Raw genomic sequence first — 18,694 nt, 5'->3', positions numbered from 1 at the left:
GCTGGAGTAACTCAGCAGGTCAGGCAGTATCTCTGGGGAGCACGGATAGGGGACGTTTTGTTTGAGACCCACCACTGATTGCACCGTGAACTTGACTGCCACGACGTAGACTCGCAGCAGTGCTGGTAGATGCTGTGCCAAGTTTCACCGTTTACCTGGTCTCTGAGGCCAGGACCACTGAAGCTATCACCGACTGCACTACCAACCCAGCTGCTTTCAGACCAGTTCTACTGACCACCAGGCCTGGCTGCATTCTCCACCCTCAGCCCACACTATCTCCCCAGCCACATCCAAGCCAGATCTACTGACCCTCGCTGCCTGGCCAGGTTGCCGACGCGGGCTAGCACTGCCTTCAGGTCGGACCTACTGCTGCCGCCACTGGCCCGTAGAGCTTCCTCGGCTACTTCCAAACCGCGCCTGCTGCCATCACCGCCGATCCTTACCTGCATACCTGCGATCCATGAAGAATGACTCCCCCACCCCTCAGACCACCAGCAGGCCGGAGCCGTTGTCTCATCTGGATTCCCGTCCCAGTTCTAGATCAAGGGTCTGAAGGGCCTCGGCCCGAAATGTCACCTATCTATGTTCTCCACAGATGCTGCCTGACCCGCTGAGTTACTCCAGCACTTTGTGCCCTATTGTGTATTAACCAACATCTGCAGTTCTGTGTTTCCATGCCTTGTGCAATGATACTCTATTTCATGGTAATCCCTTGCTCTGTTATAATGGACATCACAGATCTGAGGCTTACCGGCCCTGGCTTCTGCCTTCTCTCTATTTCCTTTCCTAAACAAAGGAACACTTTGGCCAATCTCCAGTCCTCCAGGACCTCATCTGTTGCTGGAGAAGACACAAAGATCCTCATCAAGACCCCCGCAATCTTGCCTCCCTCTGTAACCTAGGATATATCCCATCAGGTCCTTGGCACTTATCCACCTAATGTTTTTCGGGGGGCCTCAGCTCCTTCTCAATCTCAAACTGCCCTATTTGTATTCTCCACACTGAGCTTGCTGTCCTCCCTCTGTGGGGTGGCATAGTGTCACAGCGGTAGAGTTGATGCCTTACAGTGCCAGAGACCTGGGTTCAATCCTAACCACAGGCACTGTCTATACGGAGTTTGTACGTTCTCTCTGACGGCGTGGGTTTCCTCCCACAGTTCAAAGACATACGGGGTTGTCGGTTAATTGGCTTTAGTTAAAATTGTCCCTTGTGTGTAGGATAATGATTGGGGTGATCGACTGGTTCCTGTTCTGTATATCAAGTCTAAAGTCAATGATATTTCATGCCCGTTTTGGTCTGCTTGAGTTCTTTCCTACTCGCTTTATATTCCTCATAAGCTCTGTCTGATGCCACTTTCTTCAAGCTGACATATGCTTCCTTTTTCTTCCTGACCAAGTTTACAACTTCCTTGGTTATCCACAGTTCCCTATCCTTGTTGTTCTCATTTCTCTTCCTTCTGGAACATGCTGATCCTACACATTGATCAGCTGGCCTTTAAACGACTTCCACATATCATCTGTGGACTTGCCCTATAACAACCTGTTTGTGATGTTTGCTGCATGGAACCATATTAACCTGCAGGAAGTAAGACTGAGACAACCAAGTATAAGACCCAGAAACTCTACCTCCATGGATGACAAGGGCATAATAAGTCTGAAGAAACGTCACCCATTCCTTCTCTCCCGAGATGCTGCCCGACCTGCTGAGTTTCTCCAGCATTTTGTGAATAAATCGATTTATAATAATAATAATAATATTCATTGATTGTCATTGCAACGAGTACAACGAAATTAAAAAATAGCCAATCCTGACGGTGCGTACAAACATATATGCAATAAATGCAAAAACAAATAAATACAATTATATTAAGTACAAAAGATTTTTTAACAGTGTTGCCTAGTGCAGAAGGTAGTGTTCAGTTCTCGTATGGCCCTGGGGTAAAAACTGTTCTTAAGTCTGTTTGTTCGGGATTTGATCGACCTGAAACGTCGACCAGAGGGCAGATGAACAAACAGACGGTGGCCGGGGTGGGATGGATCTTTTATTATTTTGCCTGCTCTACTGAGGCAGCGTAGGCTGAACAGGTGCTCCAGGGAGGGCAGTGAGCAGCCGATGATCTTCTGGGCCGTCGTGATGACCCTCTGAAGGGCCTTCCTGTCCTTTTCTGAGCAGCTGGCATACCATGTGGTTATACAGTATGCCAGCACACTCTCGATGGAGCAGCGATAGAAGGACATCATGAGCTTCTCCTGCAGGTTGATTTTCCTGAGGATCCTCAGGAAGTGGAGTCTCTGCTGTGCCTTCTTTACTGTGGTGATGGTGTTGGTAGACCAGGTAAGATCCTCTGCGATGTGCGTACCCAGGAACCTGAAAGCGGGTACCCTTTCCACACAGACCCCATTGATGTAGAGTGGGTCGTATTCTCCACTGGTTTTCCTGAAGTCAATTATAAGTTCCTTTGTTTTGGAGGAGTTCAGGACAAGATTGTTCACTGAACACCATGCTGCCAGCCTTTGGATTTCATCCCTATAGGCTGTCTCATCTCCTCCTGAGATGAGTCCAACCACAGTCGTGTCATCCGCGAACTTGATGATGGTGTTGGTGGGATGGGTGGGGGCGCAGTCGTGAGTGTAGAGGGAGTAAAGGATGGGGCTCAACACACAGCCCTGTGGTGAGCCGGTGCTCAGTGTAATGGTGGAGGAGAGGTGAGGGCCTATTTTGACGGTCTGGGGGCGGTTGGTCAGGAAGTCCTTGATCCATTGGCAGATGGTTTGGGAAAATCCAAGGTCAGAAAGTTTGGTGACCAGTCTGCTCGGGATGACCGTGTTAAAGGCAGAGCTGAAGTCGAGGAAGAGCATCCTCACATAGCTCCCCTGGTGTTCAAGGTGGGTCAGTGCAGTGTGAAGAGCAGTGTCGATGGCATCCCCTGTAGACCTATTTGCTCTGTAGGCAAACTGGTGTGGGTCGAAGGTGGGTGGCAGGCTGGCTTTGATGTGCTGCAGGACCAGCCTCTCGAAGCACTTTGTGATGACCGGTGTGAGTGCTACCGGACGGTAGTCGTTAAGGCCGCTGATGACAGACTTTTTCGGCAGTGGGATGATTGTGGCGGACTTCAGGCAGGGAGGGATGGTGGATTTTAAAAGGGACAGGTTGAAGATTTTTGTGAAGACCTCAGATAATTGGTCTGCACATTCCCTCAGCACTCTGCCCGTCACACCATCGGGGCCTGCAGCTTTCCTGGGATTCACTGCTCTGAGCACGCGCTTAACATCATACTCCTGCACAGTGAAGGTGTTGCTGTCAGGTGCTGGAGAGGGTGTTATGTCTGCCACTGCAGCTTTCACCTCGAAACGAGCAAAGAAACAGTTAAGTTCCTCTGCCAGCGAGGTGTCGCCGTCGGCAGTCGTGCGGTTGCTGGTCTTGTAGTTGGTGATGTGTTGGATGCCTTGCCATACCCGCCGTGGGTCATTGTTGGTAAAGTGGTCCTCAATCTTCCTCTTGTAGGACGCTTTGGCATCCTTGATGCCTCTCTTCAGGTTGGTTCTAGCAGCACTGTATAGAGCTCTATCACTAGACCTGAAGGCGGTGTTACGGTCCTTGAGGAGAGACCTGACATCCTTTGTCATCCAGGGCTTCTGATTGGGATACAACCGGATACGTTTGTCGACAGTGACATTGTCAACACAGTTTTGGATGTAGCAGAGTACAGTTGATGTATACTCCTCCAAGTCCTGATCCTCAAAAATATCCCAGTTGGTCCTTTCGAAGCAATCCTGCAGCTGCGAGGAAGCTCCTTCAGGCCATGTCTCAACAGTCTTTATGGTGACTGGAGCTTTCCTCCTGAGTGGGGTGTATGCCGGAGTTAAGAATATGGACAGGTGATCTGACTGCCCCAGGTGTGGTAGTGGTGCTGACCTGAAACCCTTCTTAATATTTGAATAAACCTTGTCTAGTGTGTTTTTCCCCCTGGTAGCACAACTTATGTGTTGTTCAAGTTTCGGGAGAACTGACTTTAGGTCTGCATGATTGAAGTCCCCGGCTATGATGTGGGCTGCTTCTGGATATGTGCTCTGTAGTGAGTTTATTGCACCGAGCAGGTAGCCTAAAGCTGTGCTAGCGTTAGCATTCGGTGGGATGTAGACTGCTGTTACTATAACCCCTGTAAATTCACGAGGAAGGTAAAAAGGCCTGCATTTAACTGTTAGGAACTCCAGATCAGGAGAACAATGGCTATCCATGATTTGGATGTTAGTGCACCAGTTGTTGTGCACGTAAATGCATAACCCCCCCCCTTGCTCTTACCGGAGTCGATGTTTCTGTCCCTACGAAACGCTGTACGCCCGGCTAGCTCAATGGCTCCGTCTGGGATAAGTGGATGAAGCCATGTCTCTGTTACTAAGAGAATGCAACAGTCCTCCACGAGTTTGTTTGCTGATATCTGTAGTTTTAGTTCGTCCATTTTGTTGATGATAGATCTGGCGTTGGTGAGAAACATGCTGGGTAGCGGTGGTTTGTGTGGCTGTCTCTTTAGCTTGGCAAGTATACCGGACCGACGTCCTCGCTTTTGCTTCCTGTTTCTCCTCCGCCTGCGACGCCTGTTCGCGCCGACAACTATCCACGGAGAGCCCGGTGTCCTGGCTATCTCTTCCAGCATCTGCAGTTATTTTCTTATACATATGGGAACACTTTCCTTACCAATCACACATAATTCTGACAGGAAATATATCACCATTTATCATTGGGAATGAATCTTGAACTCACTACCCCAACTATGGGAGTACTTTATCTGATGAATGCAACAGTTCAAGAAGATAGCTCACCATTATCTTTTCACAGGTGATTAAGGGTAAGCAATCCTGTCCATCCTAGCAACACCCGCAATTCCAGAAATGAATTAAAGAAGGCACTCCTGATGTTGGAGTCCACCTTTCATTTAACTGATACTGGTGAACTGTGGACACCTACTGGATGACTTATGTAGCTTGCTATGAATTTTCAAATATGGATGACTTGAGTAGCTTGCTATGAATTTTCAAATATCGGGCTATTGTGGCTATCAGGTAAGTGGCTAAAGGTGAAGGTGCTTGAGGGTGCAGGGAGTATTTGATCCGTTCCCAAAGCCGACTTTGCGGGCCGGCAGGGATTGATTAGGGATAGTCAACATGGCTTGTGAATGGAAATAACATCGCAAACACTGAGTTGTTTGAAGAAGTGACCTAGAGGATGGAGGAGGGCAAAGCAGCAGATATTGTATACATGAATTTCAGTAATGCGTTTGATAAAGCCCTGCATGATAGGCTGGGCAGAAAGTTAGAACGAATGGGATCCAGTGTGAGTTAGCAATTTGTATACAATATTGGCATTGACAGAAGCAGACTTGGGTAGTTGGGTGTTGTTTTTTAGATTGAAGCCTGTGACCTCTAGCAGGAATCGTTATTTGGTCCTCTGTTGTTTGTCATATATGTTAATAATATAGATTGCAGGGTTTGAGTTATAAGTAGAGATTGAATAGGCTAGGTCTGTTTTCCCTGGAACAAAGGAGGCTGAGAGGTGATATGATAGAAGTATGTAAAATTATGAAATGCATAGTTAGGATATATAGCCAGAGTTTATTTCCCATGGAAGAGATATCTAAAAGTAGAGGGTAAAGTTTTAAGGTGAGAGGATGGAGGTTGAAAGAAACTTTGATAAGTATATTATTACACAGAAAGTTGCTGGCATTTGAAATGAAATGTCAGAGGTGGTGGGGGCAGGAAAATAAACAAGTTTTAAGACACATCTTGACAGGCATGTGAATGAACAAGACATTGAGGGATATGGAATTAAGTGGGATTAGTACAAATAGGCATGATGATCAACATAGACATGGTAGGCCGAAGGGGCTGTTTATATGCAGGATAAGTGTATGACTATTATCAGAACAGGGTGTTCTTGCTGAAAATCATCCATATGTGATATTGTCTCAGTTTTACTCCCTCCCTACAGTTTATCCTAGGCAATTACCACAACCGCGCTGTTAGCAACACATCAATCCTCATTCAATGTGTTATCATCCTCTAACTGCCCCATTAATTAAATGGCCCCAACAGCTCAGATCCACATAACAATAGCCTCACTCTATCACAGATAGCCACTTTGATTTATCGATCCTTTCCACTATCTTCTCTGTAATTTAAGATTACCTTTTTATCTCTTACCCAGGTCTCATGGAGTATCTTTGGTCTATTTCTGTTTTCTATCTGTGTCTATCTGTTTTTCTTTCCACAGATGCCTCTTGACCTGTTGAATTTTTCCAGAATTTGATTTGATTTTCACAATAAAAGCTTTTGTTTTGCAAATATTTAAGTGGATGATATTTGAGCTTCGTTATCACTGGATATCAGATAGGCAGCCTGGTAATTTTGAGACAGTGGAGGAGATGAGAGAGGTAGTGTAGATGGTCACTTAATTAGTGGATGAAGTAGCTGAGGAGTTTCACATAAATGAGAAATAAGTAGAGGCCAAAGAAAGATACTTGGGGATACCAGAAGTAACAATATGAGAGCAGGAAATGAAGCTTTAACAACTCTCTGATAATGAATGATTAGACAAAAATGAAATAAGATAATGCTGATTTACAGAACTGGAAGAAGATTGAAAGCAGGATGGTATTGTAACGTCAAAAATTGCCAACAGGTTAAACAGGATGAGAATAAATAATTTATTAAATTTTCTGTGTCACTGTTACATTCATGACTTTAACTGTGTTTTTACATGTGACTGAAGGTAAGGGAGAGATGCAAAATAAATGGAATGTTCTATTTCAGGAAGTGGCATTGGTTCATGTTATTCACAAACCAAAAAAGAGGGGAGTTGGGAGATATGTGCAAAACTGATGCAAGGAATGTTCAAAATATTCCATAAATTGGCAGACACTGCTCAAATCTTTGTTACTGTACCTGTCATTTCTTATTAAACTTCCTCTGGCAACTCGAATGAGCTGGCATAGGAAGTGGTTGGGGCGGGTACATTAATAACATTTAAAAGAGATATTTGGACAGGAAAGTTTAGAGGAATTTGAGTCAAACGCAGGCAACTAGGATTTGCTTAGATGGGCATCTTGGGCGGCATAGATGAGTTGGGGCACATGGAATGTTTCCATGCTATAAGACTTTATTACTTTAATTTTACGGAAATGAGCTGAGATGAAGGAGAATTTATTCAATGTAGTAACATTCACCCAAGCCGAACAGATTGTATGACAAGAAAATAGACACAAAAAGCAGTAGTAACTCAGCGGCACAGGCAGCATCTCTGGATGGAAGGAATGGGTGATGTATCGGGTCGAGACCCTTCTTCAGACTGGTGCAGGACTGGTTGCACCTCTCTTGAAAGAAGAAGAGGCTGGAGGTGTCCAGTGAAAGGAGACAATCAAAGGAAGTTGTGTCAGCAGGACATTGATTAGTTGTGACATAAAGTCCAGTTCCACCAATAAAGAAATCGTCCTTTGAGTCTTTCTGTTTCGAGGAATTTCAGAGCTAATGGATGATAAAAAGAAAATGGGGTATGCAAGGAAAGCAATGTGAAAGAAGGTGACCAGAAAAATCAATAGGGGATAAGCATTGATTTTATCTCTCTTAGTTGAAGAAAGACATTTAGTCTTTTTAGCAAGAACCTAATGTTCAAAAATCAATTAAAGTCAGGTGTTTTTATAACTAACTACACCAAGTGGACCCATTGGGCCCAAACCTCTCCTGCATTGGTGCAGGACTCTTTCCTCCCCCTCCCTCCCCCACTCCCTCTCCCCTCTCCCTCCCCCCTCCCCTTCCCAGAGTTCGTACATTTGGAACAGCAAAAAATTGAAGGACTTTCAAGGTCCAAAAATCCCATTTTCAAGGACCAAAATCCAGCAAACATTGATGGTTTTTCTCAGTTTTTCTCCGTATAGGTAAGAAAAACGATTTTCAAAACTGTTAATTTGGTGTATTTATGGTTAATTAGTAAAAACTATGATGATTTTGTAGGTTTTTTGTTTTATGCGGTGAGTTCCCTCAACCCTCCCCGACTCTTTAACTTGTCCCGGAGCCGTGGAACCACGATGGCGGCTGCGGGGACTGGAGGCAGAAGCTGCTGGCGAAGGTTCACCGGAGAGCGGATCGCCACCGACCCAGAGCCGGGACAAGGGGAGAGATCGCAGCGCCCCCTCGCAAACTACAACCTCAAGGCAACTTTCCTCCTCGTCGCCACCGCCGCTGCTCACCCCGGGGATGCGGGGCTTCTGAACAACAACTACAACACTTGTGTTTGTTCTTATTTTGCAGCGTTAGAGGGAGACTGGGCTGGGGAAGAGAGTGGAGGAGTGGCGCAGATCTCGCTGGCGCTGGGAGACAGAGGGGGTAGAGAGAGGGGGGGGTAGAAAGAAAGGGGGGAAGAGTCGGAGTAGAGGGAGCAGCAGGTGCGAACGGGAGCAGGGGGAGGGTGTCAGAGGGTCCGGTGAAGGAGCGCAGCCACGTGCGGGGGCTGCTCTCTCCCCCTCTCACCTCTCCCAGTGCCAGCGAGATCTGCGCCGCTCCTCCACTCTCTTCCCCGGCCCCAACTCCCTCTAACGCAGCAAACTAAGAACAAACAATTGTAGTTGTTGTTCAGAAGCTCCGGGGTGAGCGGGGGCGGCAAGGAGGGAAGTTTCCTTGAGTTTGTTGTTTGCGAGGGGGCGCTGGGTCATAAATGAATACCAGACAAGACACACATTCCTGCTTCTTCAATATCTTTATTCTCAGCGATAAAGCAGGTAAGAGAAAATGTAAATAGGCGACAAAGACAAACATGTTTCCCAACTTTTAATAAAAATACGCATTATAAACGATGAGAAAACGCCACATTACTCTGCATGAATTAATACTTTTATCATAAAAGGTGAATTTTCAAGGACTCAAGGACCTATGATAAATCCAAGGACTTGAAAAGCAGAGTTTCAAATTCCAGGACTTTCAAGGACCGTACGAGCCCTGCCTTATCTCCCCCCCCCCCCCCCCACTCCATTCCCCTCAGCCCCCCTTATCCTCCCTCCTCACCCCCAGGAGATAGATTTAAACTTTAAACTGTGTATAACTTTTAAAATATAACACCGATTTCAATGAAACTACTTCCATTAGCACCAAAGGGATGACGGTGAGTAAGGTGGGCCTAAAATTGTCGCGCTACTATGTACCGTTTTGACTGTAGTTCAGGAACAAAGAAACAAACGAGTTTTAGTATTTCGAAGAATAGACCAAGTGGACCCGTTGGGCCCAAGTCTTTCCTGCGAGCCTCTCCTGGGGCACCCCTCCCACATCTGACGATCCTGTGGGCACGGCAACCCTCTCCAACTGACGAAGCCCGTTGCCGGGCGGGGATTGTCACCCGGGGCCGTAGGTGGGCGAGGGGGGACAGAGAAGGGGACAGGGTGCCACTCACCTCGGCCCCGTGCCGCCAGTGCTGCAGCCAGAGCAAGCCGTGGACCCAAAGCCTTTCCTGCATCTGTGTAGCACCCACCCTGGCGACCAATCAGTGTCGGCGCTCCCCTCACGTGGGCACCCAGGTCAGTCGAGTGTGAGGTTGGAGCATCCCCCGGGACCGTGACGGGGGCAGCAACTCTACCGATCCGTGGACCCACTGGCGAAAGCCACATACCTGTGCCCCGTGCGTGCAGCGCTGATCGGTGGCTAGCGGCTGGGAACGGCGGTGGCCATCTTGTTAGACCCTCTGCTGCCACCTCAGGTGCCGCGCTGCACCACGGGAGAAAGGTCAGGTGCGAGGCATCCCGGGACGGGCGGCAGTCCTCTCGCTGGTCCTCCATTGGGGGGGGGGGGGGGGAAGGGTGGGGAGAGAGGAGCGCATTTGTTAAAGTCAGCCCCCCCCCCCTTCCCTCATTGACCTTCACTCAGGCGGGTCCCATTGTGACGTCACGTGCTGAAGATGGCAAGAAATTGGTTTTAAAGGTAATTTTTAAACTTTAAAATCTCGGTAACTTTAAAAATATGACCAATTTGAATGAAATGTGGTGAAAAGGTCCCCAGGACAAAGGTGAGTAAGGTGATCCTAAAATTGTAGTGCTGTTGTGTAATGAGGCACAAAAACACAGCACAAACATCTATATATCGACCCTCATAACAAACAAACAGAGAGTTTTAGTAAACTCGTCAAAGGGCGACCCGTTGGCGGCGAAAGCCACTTAGATGTTCCCCCTGCGTGCAGCGCTGATCGGTGGCGAGCAGCTAGGAACGATGGCGATCGGCGAAGTCAGCGAACGGGTAGTGCCGCCCATTTTTTCCATCCACGCCCATTTCTCGTTGGGTTCCCATCGTGACATGGAAAAATCGCGTTTGTTCTTTGAAATAAATGGCGTTTTTTCTTTAAAATAAAATAAATCCTATCTAGAATGTTTTTGCTTTTTACGGGTAAAATCCTCTCTTGGCGATCGTTGAGACTGCACTCATTCAGCAGCAGGGTCAGCTCGACTGCGATGGCAGTTGCTTTGAGCGAGAAGAAACCGCTGCCCCCTCGTGGGTCCCTGCCATTTTGGGGGTCGAGCGGGAGGTCGGAGCCAATCATTTGACTCGACGTGGGGACCCGGGCCATTTGGGCGTCGAGCGGGAGGTTGTAGCCAATCAATAGACTTCTCGTGGTGGTGAACGGCAGGAGCAAATCAGGACTTGCCAACGAACAATCAGAGCGTGGAGCATTGGAGCTCCACCCACGTGGGACCCGGACCAATCGGGCGTCGAGTGGGAGGTCGGAATCAATCAATGGCCCCTACGCGGGGGTGAGCGGCAGGAGCAAATTAGGAAGTGCCGGCGACCAATCAGAACGGGGAGTGATGGCGCTCCCTCCACATGGGCACCCGGGCCAATCAGGCATCAAGCGTGAGATCGGAGCTGAACACAAAGTGGCAACCCTCCCCCAACTGCGCATGCGCCTGAGCTGAAGACAACATGGCAACCCTCCACCAACTGATCGGAGCTGAACACAAAGTGGCAACTTTCCTCCAACTGTGCATGCGCAGATCCGGCGGCCATCCATTGGGCCCAAAGCTCTCCTGCATTGATGTAGCACCCTCCCCTCCCCGACTCCCCATCTCCCCCAGTCACTCACTCCATCCCCCCTCAACCATTTTCACCCCTCACCCACCATCCCGCCTCAACCCCCTTACCCCTCCTCACCCCCCAGCAGTCTTAGGGGCTCTCCGGCACTCCACCCCAACTCACCCACTCCATCCCCCCCTCCTCCCCCCACTCACCCACTCTATCCCCCCTCCCTCCTTCCCCACTCCATCCCCTTCCCCACTCAGACTCTCCACCATCCTCATCCAGTCCATTCCCCTCTCACCCACTCCATCCCCCATCCCTCCCCACCCCACTCACCCATTCCATCCCCCCTCCCTCATCCACTCCACCCCCCCTCCCCCAACCCCCCACTCACCCACTCCACCCCCCACTCACCCACCCCTCCATCCCCCTCACCCACTCTATCCCCCCTTCCCTCCCCCCCGCTCACCCACTCCATCCCTCCTCCCCTCCCTCTCACCCACTCCATCTCCCCTCCCTCTCCTCTCCCCCACTCCATCCCCTCTACCACTCCATCCTCCCTACCCCCACTGATCCACTCCATTCCCTTCCCTCCCCCCACTCACCCACTCCTTCCCCCCTACTCCCCCCCCTCCCCTCCCCCAACTCCCCTCTCCCCACCCCCACTCCCCTCCCTCCACCCCGTGCACCCGTTAGTGAGCGGGGAGCGTCCCCGGGGCCGTGACGGGGGGGCAGCAACCCTACCAATCCGTGGAGCCATTGGCGGTGAAAGCCACTTACCTGTGCCCCGCACGTGCAGCGCTGATCGCCGGCGAGCAGCGGCGACGGCCATCTAGTTAGACTCTCTGCCGCCACGCTGCACCATGGGAGGAAGGTCAGGCGCGATGGGCAGCAGTCCTCCCGCTGGTCCTCCGGGGGGGGAGCGTATTTGTTGAAGTCAGGTACCCCCCTCATTGGCCGGCATCCGTGCGGCCCCATTGTAACGTTACACGCTGAACATGGCAAGAAATCGGTTTGAAAGGTAACTTTTAAACTTTAAAATGTCTCTAACTTTAAATATATAAGACCAATTTGAAGGAAACTTGTTTTAAAGGGTTCCTAGGACAATGGTGATTAAGGTGGTGCTAAAAATTGTGGCACTATCATGTACCGTTTTGCCTGTAGTTCAATCACCAAATCTCAGATACACACGCTGAACAGTAAGAAATCTGTTTAAAAGGTAATTTTTAAACTTTAAAATCTCTCTACCTTTAAAAATATAACACCAATTCGAATGTAAAGGGTTGCTAGGACAATGGTGATTGAGGTGGTGCTAAAATTGTATATATATATATATATATATATATATATATATATATATATACACATACATATATATACATACATACATATATATACATACATACTGTAAATGAGGGGTTGTTTGTTCACCATTCTATGTGCCAGAGCAATTTTAGATCTGGTGATTACAGTTGATTAAAAATATTACGAAACCAAGCTTTTTGTCCACATGAATAAAATCTGAGGCAATCATTTGCAATGTATTGGAAGCATTGTCAGCCAAAGATCTATTCGGTAACCTACAAGAGTGCTCTGTTATTTCAGTTAGCTTTAGTGCATCAAACAGTAAAGACCCACTTTCCTCCTAGAGATGAAAAGATAAAAGATGTGAGACAAAATAATTGATTAGTTGCTAATTGTGAAGCTAGAGGGTGGAAGGTAGGAGGAAGGGGAGGGGAAAGGTCCTGGTGGGGCACAGTATGAAGAGTGGTTTTGGTACTGGATCTCCTGGTTATTAACCAGTTGTACTCTACTTCCCATTCCCATACTGATCTTTCAGTCCTAGGCCTCCTCCAGAGTGAGGCCACAAGCAAACTGGAGGAAAAGCACCTCCTATGCCTCGTGGGTAGCTTCCAACCCAACGATACAAATATTCAATTCTCCATTTTCCCCCTTAATTGAACATTGCAAAATATTGTTTCCAAAGAAAAATGCAACCCACAGGAAGCATTACAAAGAGTACACTATAAAAAGGCGAGCTCTTCTAAAGAGCAAGAGCTGCTTAATTGTATTTTACTTACTATTGGCGTTGTCATATGGTCTCATAATTAGCAAAGATTTATCTTTTTAGTGTTTTGATGGCAGATGAAAGGTTTGTATTTCATTTCTGCGTGTTTCAACAATTTCACTCAAGCTGGAGATACGTTTTCCTGGGCCTCCTCCATTGCCAGAGTGAGGCCACATGCAAACTTGAGGAACAGCATCTCATATGGGCGGCACGGTAGCGCAGCGGTAGAGTTGCTGCTATGCAGCGCCGGAGACTCAGGTTCGATCCTGACTACGGGTGCTGCATTGTAAGGAGTTTGTACGTTCTCCCCGTGACCTGCGTGGGTTTTCTCCGAGATCTTCGGTTTCCTCCCACACTCCAAAGACGTACAGGTATGTAGGTTAATTGGCTGGGTAAATGTAAAAATTGTCCCTAGTGGGTGTAGGATAGTGTTAATGTATGGGGATCGCTGGGCGGCACGGACTTGGTGGGCCGAAAAGGCCTGTTTCCGGCTGTATATATATGATATGATATGATATTCCTCTTGGGTAGCTTACAACCCAACATTGTATGAACATTGGATATTCTTTACCGGTTTTCAAAAGTCAATGTCCCCTAATAAGATAATAAAAAAAGGTCACTCGACTCAAGAGCCATTTCAGAAGCTTCTGAACTGGAGTGCAAGTAATCCTCAACTCAGGGAAAATCCTCAACTCAGCAAAAAACAATGAAATGTTGTGGTCTTTTAAAACTTTTGTTCCAGCTTCAAGGATATCATGTACGTATGCAAAGGTTGCTGGGCATGCACATTGATGACAAAATGGCAGGCAATCCATTACACTTTTTTCTATGCAATCAAGGCAAGCTAATGGCATAGGCCTCACAAACTACGGTCAAGGCTGGTTTTGCATTATTAAAAGGCTCTTCAGCTAAGCTGCTGCCTAAGAAGTCTGAGGCAACCATCTTCCCTTTTAGTGGTTTCTTCTTTCAGTATTTTTCTTAGTGATTTATTATTTGAGGACCATACACTTTGCTGCGCAGTTCCTCAAATAATTCCCCAGTCCTCTTCCTAACCAATCCAGTCAAATAGCACACTACTTCTGTGAATTATATCCCTGACAAACCATTCCCCAAACTATGCCCAACTATGCTTCTTCAATTGAACTTATCATCCACACCCCAACCATTAGCAACAGTTTTCCACAGCGGTTTCTCCCCAAAGATCATTGATGTCTAACCAGCAATCCTCAGCAATACTGCTAACATGTCCTGGGTCTGTAGTCTTGATCTTTAAATATGCTTTTCCTCAAGCAACCAAAGGCTATGCTGATGCATTGAAGGCTATGGTGAATTTGACCAAGATGTAGCTTCTGAGATATGGAAAGTGGTCTGGGTTTTCATGGTCTCATCGCAAATCTTTATTGTCAGAAGTCAAATAGGGATTATAGTTCTGATGAATTAGGTTTCACAGTTTCAGTGTAAGATCATTAAGCTAAAATAATTTCTGTTCTCTCTGAATGAACTTCAACCCTGACAACTGTTTTAAAATGAACATAAATAAAAGCAGGAGCAGGCCTTTCCACCTTGTTGCTATCATGCCGTTTAAAAGATCATGGCTGTCTTTAACCTTAGCATCACTTTCCTGTACCAACCACATATCCCATGATTTCTTTGGTATTGAAAAATCTATTGATCTCTGCCTTGAATATACTATATTGGGTAGTGAGTTCCAAAAATTCTCTACTCTTTGGATGAGGAAATTTTGCTTCAGTTGTCAAGTGAACTTGAGCAACTTTGAGTATACAACGTTGCTGTGATGTTTCCAATGCTTTGATTTGAAGCAGAAAATAGATCAAAGTTCAAAACTTCAAATCACTTGCAGGAATGAACCAATGTCAGTGTCCTCTCCCAGGTCAACATCTCCCATTGAGACCTGGTAGAGGACACTGACATTGGTTCATTCCTGCAAGTGATTTGAAGTTTTGAACTTTGATCTATTTTCTGCTTCAAATCAAAGCATTGGAAACATCACAGCAACGAGCATACATTACTCGTATAACCAAGACCAGACTCTGTTCTAAAACTCTGTTTTAGGGGGGAAAAAAAGATTCAAGGATGTGCTCAAAACCTCCTTGAAGTTCAATATTCCTCCTGCCTCCTGTGAATCCCTGGTACATAATCATTCAAGGTGAAGAAGGAGCATTTTGGTATCGAGAATCTTGAGGACATTCATTGAGAGCACCCGTTAGGCCAACATAAACCATGGAAGGATTACAGTGATTTAGAAGTTGCCCATCTGCCCCAATGATGCATCTGTGGCAGCCTTGGGCGGCCCTACAGCAGCTGGGTGTTTGGTTTAGTTTAGTTTATTGTAGAGATCCTCTTCGGATCGTTCACCTTGTTGTGGTGAAAAGGCTTGCGTGTCCCCATGATACCGAGAGCGATGCTGTCGGCAGGGCCGTCTTAACACATGGGCCTGATGGGCACTTGCCCGGGGCCCCACGAGCATAGGGGCCCCATGCTGATCTGTGTATGTTAAGTGACTTGCAATAAATAAATACTACTTTAAAAATGTAGGTTCAATAAGTGCTTTTTTCGCAACATTTTCGGTCCCTAAGTGTTTTTTTCGCAACATTTTCCATCCCTAAGTGCTTCTCACAGCGATCTGTTTCGCAACAATTAGCTCCCTAAGTGCTTTGCTTTTCCATCCCTAAGTGCTTCTCACAGCGATCTGAGAACGTTCTTTTTCAAGACTGAAACTTATAAAAAATCAGCTTCATAGCACAATGGGGCAGCATCGTTTGAACTGGCTTTCACTCATGTGCATGGAAAATGACATCCTAAAGACCATTGACTTCAAGCCAATAATAAAGCAATTCTCTGCAAAGAAATGCCGCAAATGCTTGTTATAATAAGAAATTCGTAGTAATTTCATACCGTGACATCTAATCTGTATGGCTTACTGAGTATTATTGTGTTTTTCAAGCCTCGTGTATTGTTCAAATGTTTATCATGTTGATTAGTTGTTGCTGTACAGCATGTTTTTAATGTTTCGACACCGATTTTGTTGGAAGTGCCAATAAAATAAATATATGTTTAATTTTATCGACCATTTACATTTTTATTCCTGTGAGTAGTTGTCGTAGGGGCCCCAGTACACTGCTTTGCCCGGGGCCCATAATGCTGTAAAGACGGCCCTGGCTGTCGGAAGCACTGTCGAGGATGAGGGTCTGGACTAAGAACGATCCAACCTACAAGACCTCAACGGCAGACCAGGCGGACGAAGTTATCTTGAACTCAACGGCTGTGATGGCGGATGAAGGCTGCAACAGTTCTATCGGCTCCAATCGTCTTGGTTTCCTTGCCATTGGAGTTAGTTGATTGATTTGTGAAGGACCATGTCCTTCGAGTGCAACATCAAGTACACGTTAAACAAACACACGCACAGGCGTCTTTGTTCTGTGAGCAGCACAAAACTTCACTTAAGACGGCGATCGGGGAAGGGCGACGGGAGCAGGCTATGTGATGGCTGGAAGCTCTAGTCAAGAACTGGCACGGAAGCAGTGAATACTTGATTCAATCGCTACAACGGAACGTAGACTATCATCCTCGACCTCAAGGGTTAGCCATGACGACGATTTTAGAGACATAACGGAGAAACAAGTCCTTCGGCCTACTGGGTCCGTACCGATGAGTGATCACCGTACACTCGTTTTAATCTACACACTAGCGAGAATTTACAGAAGTCAATTAAGTTACAAACCTGCACGTCTTTAGAATGTGGGAGGAAACCAGAACACATGGAAATAACCCACACGGTCAAAGGGAGGACATACAAACTCCGTACAGACAGCACCTGCAGTCAGGATCAAACCAGGGTCTCTGGCGCTGTCATGCTGTAACTCTACCGTTGTACCACTGTGAAATGAACGCAGCCTGCGGACGTTGCACAGAGTGGTGATGGAAGGAGCCGATGGCATCAGGCCAACCCCAACTTCATTAATTCAGTACTGCAAAGGCAACAGGCCTCAAAGTGATAAAGTAAGAAATTGTATATTTCCTTGGGCCAAGATTGGAATTTTCAGAGACGTGGAAGTTGCAAGATGGCACTGGAATTTGGTAACTTTCTACGTGCTGTTTCAAAAGAGGATCGATTGTACTTATGTGTAGTTTAATTGGATAGCATGCAGAACGGGCATTTCACTATATCTATGTACACTTAACAATAAATAAACTAAACAGCTGTGGAAGAGCTGTTCAACATACTGGCACTTTAAACCAGCTAAGAACCACAAAGCCAGAATGGAAGTATGTCATCCTCAACCCCAAGAAGGAGAATCTCAATTACCATTGGTTAATTATTTATATCTGTTGGTCTCTATTGTATTCTCCTCTCAAAAGGTTATTATACAAACTATTTTTATTCCATTGTAAGCTTAAAGACCAGCCCACATTCTCCTGCACTTGAGAGAGATACTGTGTACAAGGCGTTATTCTTCCTCCCCTTTGTATGTTTTCTCTTCACGGATGCTGTGAAATTTTAAGAAATGAGTAAGACTGATATATTGTGTTATAGACATCAGCTACGAAATGATTGGAGAAATGGCAGAGAGTTTAATCTGGGGAAGTGTGAGGTATTGCACCTTGGGAGGTCAAATATAAGGGGAAAGTATACAGTTATTGGCAAGACCCTTAACAGCATTGATGTACAGAGGGATTGTTAGGTCCAAATCCACACCTCCCTGAAATTGGCAACACAAGTAGAGTACTAAAGAAGGTGTAAGATATTCTTGACTTCATCTGTCAGAGCATTGAGCATGAGTCAGAAAGTGATGTTGTATCTTTATAGGACTTTGGTTGGGTTGCATTTGAAGTATTGTATGCAGTTTTGGTCCCCCTTTTACAGAGGGAATGTGGAGGCTTTGCAGAGGGTGCAGAGGTTTATTAGAATGATGCCTGGATTAAATAGTACCAGCTGTTAAGAGAGGTTGGAACAATCTTATTCTTTTCTCTGGAGTTTCGAAGGCTGAGAGGAGACCTGATAGAAGTACATAAAATTACAAGAGTAGGCAAAACGATTTCTCTGGGTAGAAATGTCAAAGACTATAACAGCTATTATCAGGCGTTTGAGACGTCGTCTGTCCATTCGCTCCACAGATGCTGCTTAACCCAGTTACTCCAGCATTTTGTGTTCTGTCTCAAGATTCTAGCATCTGCAGTTCATTGTGTCTCCGTGTTCAATCAGTAAAACTTTTCCTAAAACTGATGAACGATCTGTAATCTGAATTGTTAATTCTGTTCTAAACTCACAGCTGGAGGAACTCAGCGGGTCAAGGCAGCATCTGCCAAGGGAAGATCAGGTGTGGGTCCTTTCTTTAGACTCGATTACAATTTTTTTTAAATCACACTGCCAAGTCTTCGCTCGATCCGCCCACTAGTTTGAGAACTCCTACCTCATCTCCAAGGGGAAGTGAACGCATTTAGTTTTAATGAGTGGAGCGATCGGCAGCCTGCAGTCAGTCTGAAGGACAGCCGCACGTGAGCGAGCGAGCGCGAGCCTCTGCAGTCGCGCAAACGACCGGGATTCATATCTCGCGGCAGTGAC

General features: G+C 46.6%; 1 protein-coding gene across 1 annotated transcript in view; it reads right to left on the bottom strand.

Moving 5' to 3' along the window:
- The window catches only part of gmfb (glia maturation factor, beta), a 449,169-nt gene that overhangs the window by 379,916 nt on the left and 50,559 nt on the right, over positions 1 to 18,694 (bottom strand). The gene's annotated exons all lie outside the window — the stretch shown is intronic.

Source organism: Rhinoraja longicauda, chromosome 10, assembly GCF_053455715.1.
Source record: "Rhinoraja longicauda isolate Sanriku21f chromosome 10, sRhiLon1.1, whole genome shotgun sequence".
Lineage (NCBI taxonomy): Eukaryota > Metazoa > Chordata > Chondrichthyes > Rajiformes > Arhynchobatidae > Rhinoraja > Rhinoraja longicauda.
This window is presented reverse-complemented; position numbering and strand designations above follow the sequence as displayed.